This window comes from Camarhynchus parvulus, chromosome 2, assembly GCF_901933205.1.
Source record: "Camarhynchus parvulus chromosome 2, STF_HiC, whole genome shotgun sequence".
Lineage (NCBI taxonomy): Eukaryota > Metazoa > Chordata > Aves > Passeriformes > Thraupidae > Camarhynchus > Camarhynchus parvulus.
In genome coordinates, this window is record NC_044572.1 from 147684461 (window position 1) to 147707279 (window position 22819).

Below are 22819 nucleotides of genomic sequence, written 5' to 3' on the forward strand. Positions count from 1 at the left end.
GACACTCACTGTGATAGAAAAAGTCCAATAAATTCACCACCCTATGCATGGGAACAACGCCTTTAATGTCACCTGGGTGTTACACATCCTCCCAGAGACAAAATGACACCACTTCAACTACTGTAGTGTTTGGAGACACAACATGCTGCCAAGTGTCATTCTGCTGAGGGGAGGTTTTTATTAAAAGTCAAAAAATATTTCTAAAACCTTTGGATTACAAAGGAACATTGATTCAAGAATTACTGACAAATAATTTACTTGACCTAGACCTTGATCTAGGTCAAGTAAATTATTTGTCAAACACCAGAACACACACGAGGCAATGAGAATTAGCAAGGAGATAAAACCAAATGTTATTTCTGTCATTTCACAAGAATACACAGTTCTTCATAAGCCAAAAAGACACAGAGCCTACCTCAGAGGGTAAACGGGAGTTTAGGGGCAACAGAAGACAACAAATCAGGAAAGAGCAGAAGAGACATTACAGAACAATATATTATGTATTCATCTAAGCTGACAAAATTCTCTTTTCTTAATATGTTGCACGTTAGCAGTAGTTGTGTTAGGCTGCTTCCTTCCTCACACCACAACGTTGATGCACTAGCAGAAATAGAGAAAAAGCAAAGGAGAAGCTAGGGGAAAGTTTTCTCTGTCTCCTTTTATAAAGTTTTCCAGATGGAAAATAGACAGAGAATGAATTAAGACAGCAAAAAACGATGACAAGTGAAGACAAGGAGGAACCTTGGGCAGAATAAAAAAAATAAAATCAGGAAAAGAAAAATACACACATACCAGGACAAAGAAACCCAAAGAGATGACTGACAGCACTAGATTATGAAGGGAAAGAGAGGGCAATGGGGGAACAAGAGTGCAGACAGAAGAACTGCACCACACAACATGGGACAGGCTTTCTTCTCTTTGGTTCTGTCGTGTCGCCGTCGGAGAGCGGCTCAGAGACAGCGGCGCTGGTGTAACGGGAAACCCCCAACACGTCTGTGCTCTGCAAGGACCTGATCAAAAAGGGGACCCAGTTGGTTTGACAGAACACAACACATCTGCAGCTCCCACATCTCCTTGGCTGCACCTTCCCAGCTCGGCCATTGCCTTGTTGCCTTTGCACAGATGAGTAAAGAGTCTGTTTCCAACTCGGCACGGTGCGAAGTCAAGCGTGTGTGATTAATGGATTCTCATTTCCACAAACCCACTGAAAAAGTTCAGCTTGGCATCATTAAGATTCTATCAGCCCTGAATTGCAATTTAAGATAGCATTTTTCGCCTTAATCTGCTGCTCTATTTAATCAATTTAATGCACAGTAAAAACTTAATTTGACAAAATTGAAAGCATTATTTCTCCCTGCCTCTGGCATGAAACAGATTAAGACCACCAGAAATACTTGCAGAAAGATTTAAGATTCATTACATATTGGGTGGCAGATAAATATTAGATATGCTATAAACTCTAAGTCTAAAAGCTGTGGGTTTTAGTTAATGCTGCAATTACCCCCCAGGACTAACCCGAGTCACGCTTCCTACACAAGGTATGACTGTGATTTTTGAAGTCAGATCTCCTAAAATACTATTTTGTACCATGCTGACAAACTCCACAGACAATAAGGAGAAGGACACCAAAGACAACTTTTCCTGTGTAGGCTTCTGGCCAAACCCAGGCTGGATAAAGGCACAGGTTAGAACAGAACATGTTCTAGTTCCAGGATGAAATAACAAACAACTTATATCCCTACTCCAAATTCAATTTCATCTACTTAGATTATCTACAGGAGGTGAAAAGACAGTGGCAGAAAGCTGCCACATAAATATGTTTGGAAGTCTCTACAGACAGTCTGAAGCTCCAAGATAACTCAAGTTACAGGAGACACATCCACAGTTCATTCCCAGAGCTGGAGATACCCAAATGGTCCCAGGGCTGGAGCTGATTCTCCAAGAAACAGCTGCTCTCATCCCATGGCCAGGGCTACAGCACCATGGCACAACTTGTACTGTGAAAGGAACACTTCTGCCTTCAGGGCTGTCAAACCAATTTTCCTCATAAATAACTAACAAGCCAATTTTACGGGCAGTGGCGGGGAGAGGAACCCTGACGGCGTGCTGCTCACAAAGCACACTCATTACTTTCTCAGCTAAGAACCACTAAGTCCCTTAGAAACTCTGACTTGCCTTGTAAGTATTTAAGTAGAGTATTACAAGTTTATTTGAAATGGATTTTAAAGCTATGATTTCATACCTAGACATGACTTCTTAGAAAAGAAAACTCAAATACAAAATGCATCTACTGTTAAAACAGTCTGAAATGTATTATTCCTGCTGATGTTAAGAAACAGTGCTGCTTCACTTGAAAAGTACAAATATTTCAGTAACAGCTTTTTCCATTTATGTCAAGGGATTACATAGTGTATACACTTGTACAATTACATCTTACTTCAACTTGCTTTGTTGATATATAAAATGTAATACTAATGGTGAACACCTACCCTGCTGATGTGTAACAATTCCTTATCAGCAAACCAAGCTAGCTGGAGCATAAAGGAAATCATGATAAAGTCCTTTAAGAATAAACAGAAAAGAACCACAAATATCCTAATTATATAAGGGTATTTGGTACAGTCCTGTGTAGGCTGGACTCAGTGAACAAATATTTTCTGCACAAAGATAAGAATTCAAGACTACGAAGAAATGTACAGTATAAATGTGGCTTTTGCCTCAGCAATGAGTGCTGGGAGGCAGAAAAACATAAATCTTTTGTACTACAATATAATCCATAAGAAAGGACAGCAAGAGTAATAAAGCCTAAATGAAGAAAAACATTGTTAAGCTTTTAAAATTCTTCACTGATACTGCAGTTTATTCCTTGCCCCACCATTTCACAAGAATGAAAATACATCAGCTCACCTCTTTTGTTATTTCAAACAAGGATATATTATCTGAGACTTGTTCTCTAAAAAGCTTTTCCATTTCTGATCATTCATTAGGCATGAAAACAGGGAAGATGAGCAAAAAGAAACCTATCCAGCTTTCTTTGCTTCTGATCCAACTTGTATAGTCAGATGCCACTGAATTCCACCAGAGTGAAAACAAAGAACTGAACTTGGTCACAATGATGATCCAGAGCAGACCTGACAGTTGTTTCATGCACTTCTAACCTCAGTAACAGAAAGAAGGTGAACATTTTTTTAATTACTGTATAATCTAGTTTTCAATTTATCATGTAAGAAGTGTCAGGTACCCCAGCGCACTAAATTATTTAGCATACATTGTCACTGTATCTTCTGCCTCTCATAATGTGCAGAATACATATGCAGTGATTATTAAAAATTTTAAATTAAAATATTGAAAAAGCATTTAGTTTATCAAGGTCTCCAGTTCCCCAGTCTTCCCTCTCCAAATTGCTCCTGAAGGTATCATAAGACTCACCCTGTGAGTTCAAGCTTGAGGCATAAATGAGAAGGAAAATGGTCCAAATTAAAACAGTTATCCAAATTTCCAGTAATTATTAAAGAGACTCATTTTCAATCCCTTCAAGATCTAATCAGGTTCAGAATGGACATGAACCTAAATTTGCTTGAATACATTAAAATAATTCTGGCACAAAGTCAGGCAGGTACTGCACAAGGATGCCTGTATTTCAGGAACTTCTGAACATATCTTTTACACTGATATGAAGAAAAAGATCAAATTAGAGAACTGCAGAGTGTACTTACACCAGTGTCAGCTCTGGTACAGTTAATATTTATTTCCTCGTCCTGCAAACTAAGCATTTGTGACAGTACAAAGGAATTTCAGGCTGCATATGCAAACAACTTGTCACAGAATTGAAGCTGGAATAACTTCTACTTGTATTTGTCTGCTGCAGTCCCACAGAAGAAGAAATGCACAAGTTCTTAGTAACAGGACACTGAAAGCTCAGAGCAAACCACAGGAAGCTCAAAGGACCAAAAAGAATTTTTTTCACCGAAGTGACAGGGATGTTAACTCTGCTGCCACCTCAATGCAATTTAACTAAATCTATTTTTCTCCCTTTTCCCCAATTCCTGAATCACAGAGTAACAAAAGTCATGAGTCCCTAAAGAAACCTATGAAGTGTGTCTCCATAGCCAAGAGAAAAACCACAGAAATCTCTAGAAGAATTTGGGGTAAACTGGGCAACTCTGACCTGTGAACTCCTCAGGTCCCTGGAGCAGATCTGGCTGGATTAGATCTGTCAGGTTCCTAAAGCATTCCCCAGTAACCCAGCAAGGCTGGAATCACAGTGGTTTGGGCTGGAAGGGACCTTTAAAGGTCACCTAAATTCCAACCTGTCCACCACAGACAGGGACACCTTCCCCTAGACCAGGTTGCTCCAAACCCCATCCAACATGGCCTTGAAGACTTGCAGGGATGCGGCAGCCACAGCTTCTCTGAGCAACCTGTGCCAGTGCCTCACAACAAACACAATTTTACCTTCTTAAAATATTATTAAGAAACACCAAACTTACATGTCAGAAACTTTTCTGAGTAGATTAAGAAAGCATTATTTACCACACACTTTTATATTCAACACCATGGCAGTGCTCAGAACACCCCTGAGCCAGGAGACGGCAGCCCCATCACTGTGGATCCTTTATCCAAAGCCAGCACAGGTCTGAAATTCACCTGACCCCCAACCCCCTCCTTCACGGTGCAGATGGTTCAATGTTCCAAATGTCCCAGGTTTGGGGGACATCCAGGGGGAACTCAAAGAATCATCTAGGCCAGAAAAGACCTCTGCAACTGATGCTCTCAGAGGTCTTTTCCAACCTAAATGATTCCATGATCCTGGGTGTGAATGCCGTTGTTGGCAGCCTGAAACAGCAGCTCTGTTCAGCTGTGGTTTGAAGCTTCTGCCTCTTGCAGTTTGGTAGGAACCAGTTCATGGCCAAAAAATAGATGGGGGAGAGGATAACAGAGAGATGGCAAACAGCACAAGCCTTGTTATTTAGAAAACTGAGGTAACAGCAGACAATATTGTCATTAATAACACAACCACAGAGAGATGGCAGGGGTAGTGACTGGCAGTGTTTCATTCTGTCCAGCGGAGTTTCTGCGCTGGGAACAAGGGCAACTTCTGGTCCAAACCACCTGGGACAGAGCACAGACACTACAAGGCTTAACCCACTGATGTATCATTACAATGTACCAGCAAACTCTCATTTAGTTCACCTCACAAAAACCAAAAACGAAAAAGGATTTTGGGTATTTCCCACATAGACTTTTCTAATTAAGACACTGTCACATCTGTCTGTAGACATTAGACAACGTCAACAGGTTGGTAATTATCTACAGCTCTAAAATTTAAAGTCTACAAATTAATTCGATACTGTTCCAAAAATCACAAAGTGCAGCTTTGAGGTTGGGCAGTGACTTTGCTATGACTCAACTCAAAAGCTCTTGCCAAAGCACTTGAATGCAAAGACTGCTCAGTTTCGCCTTCCTGAAGTGTCCTACATCCAGAATGTCTATTTCTGAAAAGTCTGGCTTTTGCAAAATTTAATACTAATATCATAAAATTCCAACTCCGCCATATCTTCCTCAAACTACAAAAATACCAAGATATACTGAGAAACAAAGGACTGACTTTATTCTTCCAGGACTTAAAAGTTCCAGAGGATTTGATTGCCCATTGTCTCCTTGGCCTCTATTCCAAACCCTAAAAACTACAGTCATTCAAAATGCAAATATTTTGGGGTTTTGCAGTGGGGATAAGCAAATACAGACTTTTTTCCACACAACAGTTTGAATGATGCTCCATTTCATACAGATCATGAATGGATACATTTGTCTCCTTATAAACTGCTGGTGGATGGAGCTACATCTGGGTTGTCCTCTGGCCAACTCTAACATTATTAAGAACCAAATGGACACAAATCCAAACACTTTTAAGTAGCATAAAATATTAAAAGCAACTCATATGGTCTCAGACAGCAGCCACAAAAATTTATTTTTAGGGACAAAATGCTCTCATTCAGGAAAAACATGACACATGATGAAATTTATTTCATTCCTGTGTATTAAGTTATGAGACTAAGTGAGCAGAAACCTATTTGGGGAACACTCCTGGGCTGGATTTGCAGCCCTGAATAATGCCTAAATACTGATATTTGTGACTGAAAGCTCCAGAAAAATCTAGGTCTTTTGGGGTCCTTGGGAAACTGACTGACACGAGAGGGACAACATCAATGGTAAGAGTGCAGAATTTTCAAATATTTTACGTGCAATTCAAATTATCTTCGCATTAGAAAACTTGCCAGCAGTAGCTTGTTTTTTATTTTGTTCTATCCTTATTTTCCTTTCACAGGCATTTTGAAGAGCAAATTGCACAAAAAAACTGGTTAATATTAAGTTTGTGAAACTGGTTAAATACATGAGCCATGTGTGTAGAGCATACAGTAATTTATAATTCAGATGCCTTGGTCTCAGAACCTCCATGTGTTAATCTGGAGTTGGAGATCAATTAACCACAACTCGTAAGTGTTTTGAAGCTCAAAACCAAGCAATGAACAAATCAATATTTAATTTGCAGTCTGTGCAGGAGTTAAAAATGTATCAGAAGCTATGTACAAAGTATATATTATCAACCACAAAATGAAATAAATTCCAACATGCACTACACCAACAGCCTCAGCAATTAGAGATGAATATTTCAATGTCATTTCTATTAATGCCTCCTGAATTTAACAAAAAATTGTGAACAACCAGCCCATTTAAGTTACAAATGGTTCCTGTGTATCATTATTTGCATCATCCAAGACCATATTTTTCCTGCTTATTTCTCTACCAAAAGGAATGTCATAGTACTGAAGAGGTTTTCTTTTCCTTGGGCTGTTCACATCCCTGACTCCATCCCTCCTTCAAATTTCTGTATTGTTCAGAAATCTGTGATACATTGGGCAATCAAAACATGTCCTTGCTTCAAAACACATTTTAGGCAATTTTAATGATATGAGAGAACTGTAAAATAAGAAAATGCAAAGTTACCAGGATTTCCTGAACAGACTGGCTATGATGTCAGCTCTCAGATCACCTACACAGAAAACATGGATGGTTTCAAACATGAAAACCAGGATTAACTGAATTGGGCCAATGTGCAGAAAGTCTATATTGCTGCCACTTTACAGGTCTGAGTAAAAGAATAATTCTACCACCCCAAAAGTAACCAGCCTTTTGTTCAGTTTCTGTAATCTTCTAGAATTAACCAGAAAAATTTTAGCCCTGAGGCTAAACGTTGTGTCCTTCCTACAAACTGCTTTTCAAATGTCCATAGGTTCACAGTCATTTATCTTGAAAAATTATTAAAAAAAAAAGGAAAAAAGAAGTACATACTAAAGCAACAAATTTAAACTCCATCTAACTCACTAAAATTATACAGAAATTGGGTTTTTTCCTGACAGTATTTCACAGTTCAGATGCAAATTGAGGAATTAAATGTTTTCTTTAAAAATATAAAGCAGGTGAGGAATTTGAATGAAGTGACTTTGTAGAGCCAAACAATTGAGTACAACACTCCTTCCCCACCTCATTGCTTCCACACCTTGCCCACTAAAAATTAGGAAATGCAGAACTTACATCAGAAAAGCATTAGATACCAACAAAAAATTAACTCTGTATTAACATTTCAGCTCCTTTTTCAATCTATGATGTTCAATGTAACAATCACAAATTTTCTTTGATTCTTTAGTGGGAGTTTTAGTCAGAAAAGCTAAACTGGCATCTTCTGACCCCTATTTCTCACACTCCTGGCACACAGATAATGCAGGGATGGCAGCAGCATTCTCTGGCCATATGGATATATGAATACAGAGACCACCAGGATATTAAGCAATGTAAATTACTGCTTCCCTTATGTCCTTCTCCTTTATGGGGAGAGAGCTGCATCAGGTTATGTCTTCAAAGCTAAGTGTTTATTACCAAAAGTAACACCAAAACTAACTAATTCCTTATATTAACCCCAAGATTCAGTGATTTTTATGTCACTCTCTGGATTTATTGTGGAGTTCTTACTTAACCCTTCCCTTCAAAAAGCTGAAGAGTAGCTGGTGGAAGTTTCACACCACATATGTTTATACACACACACCCCCCAAAGAAAATCTTCCAGGTAGCTTTGGCTTGGCTTCTCTTCAGACCTTATCAAGGGGAACACTCTGAACTGAAGCCCAGATTTCACCACCAACACCAAATGTTCTATTCTTCATTGAATACTTACATGACTACAAGATCTCCTGGAAAAAGTGGGCCTTGAATTAAAAACAAAGTCACCAAAAATCTGTTCCAAAAGGTTGCAGAAGTCACTGTTCATTTACCACCTTCATTAAGGGCCACTCCTGTTTAGGATTTAGTATAGAGTAGAAGCACAAGGCTCAAATTTGATTCAAATACATCCTGTGCCTAAGAAATTTTTTTATGGTATCAAAGAAGGATTCATACAGAGCCCCTAACACCACACAAAAAGGAGGTGCAAATTAATATCCTGCTTGCTTGGGATTTTTTCCAAACAAAAAATAATTATGCAGAGGCTTCTAAGGTAAATTATTCACCATATTAAGAGTCCAATGCAAATTTATATGGAGAGGGATTTATAAGAGTCAGCAGCAGTCACATTAAAGGCACAGGATTACAGCCTGAATTGTTCTATTCAAAATAACTATGACACAATACAGTTTAGACTACCAGGAATATTGCTACTAGCAAAAAACCACAAAAAGACTTTCAGAAATAGAAGTAGTATAACAGTCATGTATTTTTACTACTAGAAAAAGCCTACAACTCCTTTTGGATATTGCTCTTAACAGAGATCATGTAGAATAAAGGAATGGGCTGAAGCAAGAACTCCATGATTACAGCTGTCCCAATTCCTTTGGACCTTAAAACTCTCTACAATTCTGCCAAGCTTTTACCATCCTTTCATGAAAGTTCAGCTGAGTAGACTGATCCTGAAAGAGGGAAATGACAACACAGCCACCTGCTTACAATACATACAAAAATAACCTGGAATGCCAAACTTGGAGTCCTGTTGACAACCGTGACTTTTTGTGTGCCCTTTTGCTCTGCACAATCTAAACCCTAAAATAAGAAATGACCTTTTTTTTTTTTAATGGGAAACCTGGTTAGCAATTTAAAGACTGCACCTTCCACAACACAGCTGGAGTGGACTGGTAACAATAAACCTTCCACTTGTTCTTAAAGGGCAGCATTTCAGTGGCACCTGGAACAGCTATTAACTCCTGCCAGGTGATCAAGGCTCCCTCTTGGTACAGATTTCATCTCCTTTAATGCATTTATTTTCAGGCACAGTTACAGACTCTTATTGCCTCTCTGTGTACTCTTCATCCTCCTTACTAAAAAAAATGCTGCCTAAGTTGCATTTGTCTGGACTCTTGACAAGGAATTCAAGTTGTCTGCTTTATTTCTTGCCTGGAAAAGAGAGTACTGATATACAGCTATTGGTCAGAAAGAAATAAAATAAATCATATCACTTCTCATAGTCACCTAGTCTATACTCACTGCTGTGTGGGCAGTACACAAAAGCATAAAAAATAAGCCACTATTTTTGCTAATTCTTGGTATTGAAAATGGATTTCATGAAACTTAAGAGCACGAAATCACTGCCCTATTTCAAAAACTCAGTAGTTGCAAAAGAAATTGGCATCTAAGGAATTGTGATGCATCAGGAAGACTGATGCAATATCTCAAACGAACAGAGAATAACCAAAGCAAATTATCTAAAGGCATCTAGGCACAGAGGGGAGTCAGGCTGATGTAAAAGGTTTTATCCAGGGTGCTGACATGTAACTGATGTGTCTTAGAAACAATGAGAAGGAAAGGAGTCACATCAGAGGCTTCCAACATCATCCCATGATTTCCCACCAGTTTTAAAACTAGGAAAGAATAACCAACCCTGCATAAACAAAACGAGATACCAAGAAAGACAGCAATACCAGAGAAAACAGGGAGGGTTTAGTAAATCAGAAGTGAACAAGGACTGTTGGCTCAGTTGGTCAGGGTTTGATGCTGATAAAACCAAGGTTGTGGGTTTGATCCCTGTATGGGACATTCACTTCAGAGTTGGACTCAATGATCCTTGTGAGTTTCTTCAAACTCAGAATATTTTGTGATTCTATCAAGACTACTGAGATAAAGGGGAAAATAAATAAAAAAGCAGTATTTTGTTGGTACTTGTGAACAGGGTGTGCCAAAAATGAGGGAGGCAAGTAATGGTTTGTACAGTGCTGATAAGGGCTAGGCTAAAACACCAGGCACAGTGAAATTCCCTGCCTCCCGGGCAGTGCTAATTAAAACACGTGTCAGGAAGTACACTTGAGCCCACTTCCCTTCAGAGGAAGTTCTCCATGAATGTCTGCCAGGAAATAACCCAGATCCTTCCCTTAGCATAGCGCACACAAACCAACCTTGGCAACCCCTGGGCTGCCACTTGCTGGTCCTGCTGCCTACCAAGCTGGCCCTTTTCTTCCCCCAAATATTTCATGACATGTCAGTACATTTGCATCCCCTAACGTTCCTTCTCTTGTAAGGACACTCATTCCAACCTGCCCCACACTACAACTCGAGACGCTACACCAGTAACAAACACTGCCATAAAAGAGAACAGCAAGCCTGGAAACCGTCACTCAGTTTTTAAGGTAAAAATGGAAATTTTCAAGCCCTGAAAAGACTTGAATCCATCTGTTCTGAATTTTGGTCTTCTTATGTTTTCAGAAAATTCTCTTCAGCTTTTCTTCTTACAACACCAAGGTATATTTGGACATGCAAGGTTGACAGGGAGCTGATTCACTAAGTATCTGAAATCTGCACATACTGGAAAGTTAAGAAATCTACCACCCAGCAGTGAGGAGCACATTATCACTGATTATTTTGTATAAGAATGGTCTTGTTCAAAGATTCAGAATATCCTGCTGCTTTCAGAAACTTTCCTAAGCCAGCATTAAACATTTTTGTGCATTTCCTACAGTAAACAACTGCCAGAGCAGACCTTAACCCATTAACCAAGACAAAGGATCAAAGGCCAATTTTACATTATCACTGAGCAAGCTGAGTGTTCTCAAAGAAGCAGAGCTACAAACTTTACCTCAAATAATAACCAGAATATCATTACTTAAAGCTGCCATTTAAACAGCCTGGCAGGGAGCAGCAGCAGCACTGCATGGCTATCCCTGGCATCATCAGAATGTGCTGCTCCAGCCCCATCCAAGCTGCAATACAAAGCAGTACTATTTACAGAATCAGACTGTTTTCTGCTTGATGTTTCCCTATTCACATTTACAAGAGGGCTAACAACCAAAACAAATATTTTGTTTGGGATACAGAAGACCTTTGGCACCTCCAGAGGGGAAACTGAAGCTCTACTTCATTCTATCTCACAACATGTTCCGGGATAATCCAGACAGGCTGAAGTTTTACTGAACTCCATGGAGGCATGAGACAATGCAGGACAATACCCCAAACAATGAAATTTATTCCCCCAAGCCCACTTAGTCCCCTGTAAGAGACAACAGTTGCTCTAGGGACAGGAGGAGGAGGATCAGCTGTGCCAAGCAAAGGCCAGGACAGAGCTCAGAAAGGCATCAGGCACCACCCAGGGAGGTTTGTGTTCCTTACATCCAAGCTCAGCGCTGTGAAAAGCCTGGAGGTGCCTGTCAGCACAGACAGTGCACAGAGCCCTTGGAAGGGCCCAGCCTGGGAGAAGAGAATGTTCTGTACTGAACTCACACACATGCAAGCCCAGCTTCCCTGGAAGAAGCTGAAATTTATCCTAACCTTGGTGGCAAAGTAAATCTTTCTGCAATGACCCAGAAGTCCAGAATAAGAAACCAGTCAGGAAGCCCAGCAAAGTTCCACTTGCAGAAGCCAGGAGGAGCTATAAGCATGTAGGTCTTCCTGGCAAGGAGCAACATCTATTAAGTATCTTTACACTTGAGATCAGAGTGGTTGTTCTTTACATCTTCAAGTGCCAACTGAAATCTTTTGAAAGAAATTTTATGTTGAGAGAAAAGCCCCAAATGTATTAAAACAAAATTAAATGCTTAACATCCAAAATACACAATAACCCAGATCTCTCAGATTTCACTAGGGAAGTATTTCTAACCATAAGATAAAAAAGGGACATTAATTTCTCCATCTGCAAGTGTTATGCTGGATACAACAAGGTTTCTCATCCAATACTAATTTAATTCCACCTGGAATAAAACTGTGAAGTTGGAAAGCACCTGAAGTCACTTGCAGTAGAGATACAAATCCAGAGAACATCCTTTGGAAGCTGCTCCTTAGGTGGAAGGGCTGGCAGCACCTCCTGTCAATGGCTGACCAGCATGTTTGAAATCACACAATAAGTACATGTAAAATTACACATTTTTATCTACACAATATCTCCACCAATATTGTGCTCAAACACTGGCCTAAGGAGTAAGTCAGAATTATAAAGCTAAGCAGAACTGCTACTCATAATCCCTTTCGATTTTATGATTTTTGTCTTCTGCACTCATTATCTGAGAATCATTGTATTATTTTGGTGGAAAAAGACTTCTAAGACCATTGAGTCCAAGCATCAACCCAGCACTGCCAAGGCCACCATTAAACCACGTCACCAAGTGTCACATCTGTGTATCTTTTGAATATTTCCAGGGATGGGGACTCGATGGGCAGCCTGTTCCAATGTTTTATCATCCTTTTGGTGAAGGTATTTTTTCCTAAAATCCAATCTAAATCTCCACTGGAGCAAGTGGAGGCCATTTCCCCTTGTCCTGTCCCTTGTCTCCTGGAAAAAGAGCCCAATCCCCACCTGTCTACAGCCTCCTGTCAGGGAGCTGTAGAGAGCAATAAGGTGCCCCCCAGGCCCCCTTTCCTCCAGGCATTCAGGGGTTCTGGATGATGTTAGCAGAGTCATTTTGTCAAGTTTCCTGCTTTTCTTTCATGGCCTTGATACCTGGTGAGTTAAATACAGAACTGCCAAGTGATTTCAGGGCTGGTCAAATCAGAGAGAGATCTGCTCTGAGCGCAAATTTTAAATGTTACAACAAAAACAGGCCTGTCAGAGCCCAGACCCAAAACTGAAACCTTTCATCCTAAGTTCTGTGACTCCATCCAGTACAAATACCAATAAAACCATAGGATGAAGAGGTGAAAGCAGCACTACCACAACACACTTTAAAACTCCATCCTGTAACAGGAAGGCTTGAACGCTGTCTTGAACAGACAAAGGGACTGGGAGCAAACACTTTGTTCCACAGAATCACAACCTGATGGAAAGACTATCATGGTACAAGTAACAGCTTGACTTTTTGCAATATGAATACAAAAAGTAACAGTTTATAAAGCAGCTGGATAAGAGATGCAGCACCTTTTTTGACACTTCCACTGGAAATGTCTTTGCAGTATTTGCATATACAATTCCACTTTCAAAGAGCAAGTAGCACTAATCCCTTGCTCTTACCAAATCCCCAGCCAGAAATAAATTTTTAAAAAAATCAGACTTCAGTATAAACCAGATAAGTCACAAGTACTTGCAATCTACATTTAAGATTTTTCACTGTTTCCTCTTACTCTACATTGTATTTCACAGCCTTGTTATTCACTGGGCTGGTTTTCTATGAAGTCTTATCTAGGCAGGTACTGCAAGATATTTACCTAACAAACTAATAAATACTTTGTTGTCATGGTTTTACCAGGATATGACTCACTGGAACCATGTATTCCAGGGAGCAACTGGCTTCAGTTCACAAAACATACAAATGCACTTTTTTCTTTGTGACATCACGACAGTCAGAGCTGCTCCTTTCAAAAGGTCAAACAAAATTAAAGGAAGCATTATAAACCCCCTGAAATCACAGATATGATTTGCAGGCCTTTATATATGATAAATTTTTTTCCCCACCCCCCTGCCCTTGTTTTCTGGATTTCCCACACTATTGGTTTTCCATGTCCAGGAAATATTTTTCAAGTGTCTGGGTTTCCATCTGAATCATAAGCCAGAATTAACATGAGACACAAGGCTACAAATTTTGATTTGAACTGATAAAAATATCAGTACTGGTTCCAACTGAAATACTTTGGGTTTTTTCCAACTTAAGTGAAGGCTACTATTTTTTAAGCCATTCAAACTTTTTCTTTGGAGTAGTAAGACTAGATGGAACTCCTTGGGAAAAACTAACTGCATAATATAAACAAACATCACCCCATACCAGAAAAGGGAAGGGAGAAAATTGTAGAAGAGAAGCAAAATATTCATCATAAGCTTGAAAACTGAAGTTTAAGAAAGGGTGATGACATCCAGAAGCAAGCTACTGAAGAATAAAGATATCTGTCCCTGCAAATTTAGATGGTCAGGAGACATTAAGTGACCCTCTGCTGATTGCTGAAGATGAAAATACATAAATATTATGGATACAAGCTCACAGCCTGAAGCCCCATTAGGGGCCTGCTCCATGTGAAATGCAAGCAGCCACATCTCCTTTGTTCTCAAGCGCATCACAGTCCAGGCAAGAACATCAATGACTCTAAACCAGGTGATGTCAATGTTTTAAATAAGGGTAACCACATCCACAACTTAGATTCAAAAGTGCTCCTGAAGTAGCAGGAGATGAATTTTGTTACCTGCCAAAGCCTAAGCAATAGAAAAAAAAATTAAATTTAATACAGGCTCTCAAACCACCAACCACAGGGAAAGTTGTAGAAAGGGGAGGAAACCAAACCACAAAGAAAAAATAAGGATCCAACAAGTTGTTCTAGCCACACTCAAATGTAAGAATATTCCAAACATCCATATATGTGAGCAGCAGTAAAGGCAGAAGTCAGAAATACCAACTACACTGAGAAGTAAAACCAAAATTTCAAATATAACCATTCACCCTGGAGACATGGGTGTCACAAGGAATCAAAAATATGCAGACCAGAAATAAATTCCTATAACACAAAGAATTCTGTGGCTGTAACTTCTCCACTCCTGCTTTCAACTAAACTTCTTCAGATTAGGCCATGCACCCCTACAGCAAAGATCTTGTTTTATTAAGACCCATTTCTTTGTACTACAGAAATGCAGAACATGAGAAGAAAGAATTATTAGCAGTATTTTGCTCCAAAAGGCAGCACATGGGACTGGTCAGACAATTTTCAGCCAAGTGGCTTTGGTAGGTGAGAAAACACCTTGCAAACTCCTCCCATGTACAATAAATTAATTGCTGCACAGGTCTGCCCACCTCTGTACCCCCGGGCTGAATGGAAGGACCATGAACAGGCTGTCAGAGAAAAGCCAATTCCAGGAGGCTCAGGGAAAAATACAAAAAAACAAACCAAGAAATTCTGTTTTCACACCCATTGTTTAACAATCAGGATTTTCAACAATAATTACAAGGAAACAACAACAACAAAATCTCATCTTGACCTGCTTTACCCAGAATAGAACTCAGTGTGAAATTGAAATCATTAACTATTGTACATACCCTAGGTAGACTTTCCAGCTCTCAGCAGCAGGTGTTCAATACAGGATGAAACATGAAATCTGAAACAAATATTTAGAATTCATTAGGGTATTTTCTTAACTAATTTTAAAGCAGTCAAACATCCAAAAAACTTAAGAACAAATTAACTGATACTCATGTTATGAAGACAAGATAACCACCTGCAGTACACATCCTATTTTACAAGGGCAGATTATTTAGATGGATGTTCTTTTCTTAGGAAAAGAAAAAAACCCACCCTAAACAAAACACAGAAGAAGTTTGTAGAAGCCAGAGACTTTGAACTCGAAACAGACAAATTGCCTGAAATCCTGTTGTTCCCATTAAAGCAAACTAAAAATTTCCCAAGTTATATGGTTTTTTTCTTTTGAAGAAGGAGGAGGGTTAAAGCACCACAAAATGAACCTTTATTACTGATATATACATTTAATTGCAAAATCAACTGAGTGCTGAAAACCATAATGAGTGATGCAAAACATTAGCAGCATCCAGAACTAGAATTAGAAAGTGCTTCCCTAGAAAATGCAAAGTGTGTGGGAGGAACCAGTGAAAAGCATTTATCTCCTCAGGGTATGTGCACCACAGGGCAGCCAAGCCAGCTCTCAGCTGAGGTAACAAATATATAGCTATTGCTCAATACACACACAATACACAGAGAGATGTGGGTTTGTTTTTTAAAGAAAACAATTGATCTATAAGAATTCCAGAGCCAGGTAATGTAGAGAGTTGAGCATATTACTTTGCTAGTTGTTTTTCTTCTTTCCCTTTCAAACAAATATATACTATAGGGACAAAGACAGTACCAGTAAAAAGCCCAAGCTTATATATTATGCTCTTAAAACTGGATTTCTAAGAATAAAGTTTCCCAAACTTTATTCACCTTAGATACTTCATTTTCCACACACATAAAGGCCACCAAAAGATTTCCACAAAAAAAATCTCATGAGAAAAGTTACAAAAAGTTCCAATAATCTCTGCAGTTCCTCTTAAATTTTCATTTAAGCTGTAATAAACTGGGGCGGTGAGAAAAGTAAAATACTTTAATTTTAACATGAAAACTAGAAAAAAGAGTCACAGCATTTACCTGAAACACACATCCACACCATGCAGAAAAAAAACTCAGCAAGAACTTGAACTGCTTTTATGGTGCTCCATAAGATGAATGGCAGTGCCTCCCAACCCTGATTTTATGGTTAACACAGAATCTGCTAAGTCAGGCTGTCCCACCATCCCTGCCAGACTGAGCGGCAAACAACAGCTTTGCCCAGAATCATGCCTGCTCTGAACGTTTTTATGGAATTAGTCATGATTTGGGACAATTTGTAAAAACACTGATAATTAACACAATGGGAATGATATCATGGCAAGTCTTTTATGAAAAGGCAAATTGTTCATTAAACTGTTTCTCAGACTGAGAAACCCGTGCACTGATTGATTTAACTGAAGATGATTTCTGATAAGGCAAAAGCTACTTTTAATTTCCAAGGCCAGTAGTGATGACCTTCCCCTACCCTGGGAAGTTACATGAGTAGCACCCTTAAAATATTTGTTAAAATAATTGTGTATGTAATACCATGGGACTTACATACAGCATCAAAAAAAGCACCAAATGCTAGAAAAATATTATTTTAATTGCTGAGGCATCAATAATGCAAACACTTGCAGACATGTTAAATTTTCCACACAAGTTCTCTCACTGATTTTCAATGGAAGCAGCCACGTGTGTAAAATTCAGTGTACAAATGCATGGCCCTGTGATTGGATTTCATGTTGGAAGGCAATCCCAGAGGACACATAAAGGGCCTCACATTTGCTCATTAGCTCCTACAAGCAATGCAGTCAGGACAACCCAAACATGGCATCATTTCTTCTCCCTCACACCAAGAGCCTTTGCCAGGCACACCTTCCCAATATTTGTTTTCACAGGTTACTTACTGATTTACTTCATTCGTCAATTACTTAGGAAGCAAGTGGTGACAAGTACTCTCCTATGCTAAACTCAAGTCCAAGCAGTTTTAACACTTCTTAAAAGACCAATTAGTCTCCTTCTAATAGGGATAAAATGCTGAAAGCTTCTAAAGTGGTCAAAAGAAGATTAAACATTAAAAAATGGTTGGATTGAAGATCTGTGCTTTTATTTTGACTTTTTGGAAAAAAAAATCTATGGATCTTACAAAATGGTTTCTTTAAATAAAATAAACCCAAACAAGTATAGCTGCTCCAAGGAAAAAATTAGAAGGGAGGGGGATTTTTCATAGCTTTTGAAATTTCTATACCTTTTTCCACATGGGAAATGTTTTCAGTGAAGTGACAATATTTAAATATTAAATTTAACACTTTTTGTGGTGAAAAACTATTCCCTTTTAGACTTTTCCCAACAGCTGCACATCACCCACTTGGTCCCGTCTTGCTTCCCTATTTTTCCTTATTCTGTTTTATCTACCCCATAATACCTTACTCTCCTCCTAAAATCAACACAGAATTCCACCTATTTGTAATTAAAAGATAACTTATTTGTAGATCTAAATGTCCACATACAAGACAGTTTACATTTTGTCCTCCAGTATCATTCTATTCCCTCTCTAATTTGACTCCTTCCCCAAGGACACCCTTGAGCCATTAGACAATTACCAGTATCCAGGAGTAAAAATCTTAATTTATTTTCTAGGCATGGAGCTCCTTTCTCAGCTTCCTTATGTTTCCAGCTACCTTTAAAGCTCTTTGATTGTTCTCTTCAAGAAAATTTGTCCTCCTCACTCTTTTCACACACAAACACCTCTCCTTCCACCCCCCTCCCAGATTCTCCACTCCATTTCAACACAGCAGTGACCTCAATGACTTCCATCTCCACAAAGCCAAAGATGGACCACTAAAGACCAACATTATTTGTTTCACTTCCCTCTCCTAACCCTCTGTAGTGGTTCCACAAACTGATTCACAGCAACAAAGAAAATAAACAATTTTATGCACTGCAGCCTTACAGAACACTTAATCTGGTCTCTGCTGATGCCCCTTTGGCTCTAGAGTGAGTCAAAGGAAAACTCCACAAAGATCCCAGTAGACAGGAAAGGCTTCAGGAGCTCTGTCAGTGCAGGGAAAGAACAGGAACAGCAACTGCTGGGCACAAGTAATACCTTCTTTTCCAGAGATGAGACAATTATAGCCAAGTTATCTGCAATTCCTGTAGCTGTACTCTCCTGTATCTTGCACAAACAACTAAATCAAGTGAACTTTGGCTCAGTCACTGAGCAACCACAAGCAAATTTCCATCAGTGAACTGTACACTGTTCATACGGAATTATTCTCCAGCCACTTGTTTTAAGGAGGCAGAAAGGATCTAAGATTTAATGTTTTAACAAGACGGAAGTAAAGCATTCCACAGGTCTTTTGAAAAATTGTAGTCTGTATGAACACATATATTTAGGACACAAAAAAAATGAAGCTGCATCAGGGGGAATTCAGATTGGATATGAGGAAAGGTTCTTCACAGGAAAGGGGCTCAGTCACTGGAACTCCCCAAGGAAGCAGTCATGGCACCAAACCTTAGTCCTTTGGTCCTTTTGGGTCCCTTCCAACTTGTACATCCATGCAACCCTAGATTACCTCACCACTGCCCCACACCTCAAGCACTGAACTGGCAGCAGATCTGTCTGCAGCACTTTCAACAGCAGCACCAAAAACACACCCATGCAAAAAGATAATTACAACACAGCCCTGAATACACTCTATTAACAAATGATCTCAGGAGAAGCCCCAGAACACTCAGGGCTGTTACTGAATTCTAGACAGACTCAAAAGCACTGTTTGCACAGACAATGCTGTGAGGATTTAATAGTTTTGTTTCAGAATAATTAGCATTAATATAAAATAATTAGCACTAATTTCCTCTCATCATTGCATAGTGGTTTGGCCACCAGAAGAATCTAGTCCATAAAGCAGGATTTGGACACCTCACTGGACCCAAACATAGAACCAAAGCACATCACCCCAAAACACACTCCCCTATGACATTGTCAGCTGCACCACCAGTACTTCTGCAGAAATTTTTAACCAGGTTGTTATAAGTTAATTGGGGAAAGAAGTACAAACATCAGTAAGATCTCAATTCCATATCATACTAAAAACACACACCAAAAAAATGGAGTCCATACTTACTATCACCTCCTATTCACATGAGCCATCAGATAAAATCAGCTAAAAAGACAGAGCTTTAACAACACAGAACACAAGTTCAACATAACACTTCAAATTGCTGTAACACAGACTCAGTCCAAAAAACTATCATATTTCAAGCAACAGCTGTGCATTAAGTACTTACATTATATGCACATGGGCACCACTCTCCCCCTCCCCACTTCATTTTGACTGTGCTCCAAATCCTTTCTCAAACTCACCACTTTCATCTTGCCTTTCCAAAACTAATCTCAACCCAGCTACCCACAAGGTCTTGCCTTGTTTTTTTACTTCTATCAAGTTCAAGAGTAAGGTATTCACAGAAATGTGCTTTATGTACATTTATTTTCACCACTGGTGCAGTCCTCACCCTTTTTGTACTGTCACTCTATGATCTCTTCCTCGGTATGACCCATGTTCCTACTCCCACTTGAGAAAACCGGTGCTCAGTATCTGTTTCCACAGAGGTACCAATGGCTTTTGAAAGAGGGAACTTCAATGCAATCCCCATTTAACACCAAAAAGCCACACAGATAAATACATTATAGAACTCCAAAATCTGTTTCCTAGGAAGGGAAGCTCTGTTCAATACTCTCTTCAGATTGTGAAAACAGTTTAAAGGTTTTCTTTGCCTTTAAGAGAAGAAAAAGCTGATTCAGTTGTAAAATGAAGCCAATGTTACACACTCCTGTCTTGAAGAATTCCCTCTCCTCTTCTGATGAAAGGAGAGCAAGGCCCAACAGTGGCTGCTGGAAGCTCTGGAACTGTGAGAGGAGCACAAAGAAACCCCCCCCTTCACTGAGCTGAATCAGCAGGGGCTGGGAGCCTGTGACACAACTCAACTCTGGCTTCATTCAAATCCCCATCTGAGGATTAATCGTGTGCTGCACACCAGCTTCCTCTAAAGGCGCCTAATCTTCCAAAACAAATCACTTGGTTATTTAATAAATTCCTGTAGGTAGCAAATTCCCAGAGTACCAAAGCTCAATTTCTTATACAAATGAAACACTGTCAGGAATTCCAGGCAGGAAATGGAACAGAAGTGAATTCAGTGTTACATCCCACTCCTCCTTCTGACTCCACTCTTTGACTAAGTTTTACAGAGGTTCTGACTGATATTTTTTTCCTATCTACAACCAAGAAATAGAGGGACTAAACTCAATCTAATATTCACAAAGTGTTTGAGAAGAGACCAAGTCAGAATATTCCCCCAAAAAAACAAATCCCATATAATTTTTTACACTATTTCTCTTATAAATTTCAATCCTCAAATGGTACCATCAAAATACATGGGCAAAATAAATATAGTATTTTTCACCTATGGAAATGGATTGATTTTTCCTGATAACCATTGATTAATATGTATAAAACAATGTCTGTACATATTCACTAGGGAGTACAGTAACTGCAATCCTCCTCCTTGGTAGAGATCACCCTCAGCCACCAGTCAAAATCTCACCATTTACAAAGACAATCCTAAACAAGAAAACCAGTTTTTAGAACAGATTAAACAGGTTTTAATGCAGATGACAAGAAAAAGGCTTCCCTTTACTTCCACACCAATTGAGGAGTTCTTAAATGACATTTATTTCCCCAGACCACAGCAGTTTACACAAATTCCCACACGTTGCACAGATCCACACTCTTAGCTTCACCTTTTAGCCTAAAGGCACCACAAAAACTCAGATGCAGCACTGAAGTGTTAATTTCAACGGCTTCTGCCTCTAATTTTTAACCTAGAATTAAAAAGCTACCAGACCCATCCATTTACTCTCTCCTAAGGATCATCTCAAACGCAGGCTGCTCCATGACTCCCGGCTTTCAGCAGCAGCTGTACCAGGTACAGCCAGCCAAGATTACATTTTGTCTTCACACACATTTCCACTAAAGATTACTTAATTTTGCTTCCCAAGCTCAGTAGCAACTTGTTCCTTCCATGGAAAAATGCAGAGAAACACTCTGGCTTGCTTTAAAACAGATTCGTTTAAGTTATAATCAAGACAAAGCCTAGTGGTAAAACATCAAATACAAACAATCATGGAGAAGAGTGAAAGACTGACAGAAAAACAAAGAGTCAACAGAAGTTTCTATTATTCTGAAAACAAAGCTTATCTTATTAGTATATAATAATATATTGTAACTAATTAAAGGGCAATAGTAAAAGAAATAAGAAAAGTTATCCTAAGACCGCTTAATCAGCTTTTTGTAGAGTTTAAAAGTCTTGCATGTTTTCCTCCTTGAAATTAGATAAACCAGCAGCTAAACTAATTGTTGTAATATCACTAACCAGTTTATAAAAATACTGTTTTCCAAGTCCTGTGTAGGTAACATCTGCAGAAGAACATGACAGTGTCATTTGCAGAACAGTTCTTCTCCCCATGACCTTTCCATCCTTCCACAAAGGAAACACAACCTGCTTTGCCTGGGACAGATTCACACCAGAGCTGCACAGTCTCAGACAACTGCAGAGATCACAGAGAGCACAGGAGCTCAGAGGGGATTCTCAGCTGCTGTGGTTACTGTCAGCTCCCTTTTGATTATCACCATAATTCTGCAAATAACAACCCCGCATTCTTACCTGCTCTCATCACTAAAATCAGTGCTGGGCAGGATTCAAGAGGTCACCTTGTCAGGCTGCCACTCCTCAGGTAGGAATGAACAGCATCTCCTTTCTGACAGATGCCTGATTTGCTCTTGAAGATTGTCAGAGATGAGTCCCTTCCTTAATCTATTCCATTGCTTTGTTATTCTTGGAATTAGAAGTCTTGCTCCCCAAGCAGCAACCCAAGTCTTTGGTCCCATTATTTAATTTAACTAATTCTCACTTTAGTCCCTGTAATCCTTTATCATCTTTATCCTTGTAGTAGCATAATGCATGGGAATAACTTAACTTCTTATCTCGTTAAGTCTTAGCATCTTAATTTGTTCAGTTCTTGGATGTCATATTCTCAGGCATCTGCTACTAAAAGCATCCAAAAAAAGAAAACCCCTTCTTGGAGTCCAGTGCCTAAAACTGAACAGAATTCTAATTAAATCCTACCAGTGCTGTATCCAGCAGAAAATTATTATTTACCCCTGTGCTACACCACAGCAGAACATTTCGTTACCTGAACAGCAGAGGTTAATCACAAACTGAGCACCCATCAATC

General features: G+C 39.3%; 1 protein-coding gene across 2 annotated transcripts in view; it reads right to left on the minus strand.

The window, feature by feature from the left end:
* PTK2 (protein tyrosine kinase 2) overlaps nt 1-22819 on the minus strand; it is a 188217-nt gene that overhangs the window by 157750 nt on the left and 7648 nt on the right. For both annotated transcript variants that reach the window (XM_030968624.1, XM_030968634.1), the window contains exon 2: nt 15480-15538. The gene's annotated coding sequence lies outside the window, so the exon portion shown is untranslated. The remainder of the gene's footprint in view (nt 1-15479; nt 15539-22819) is intronic.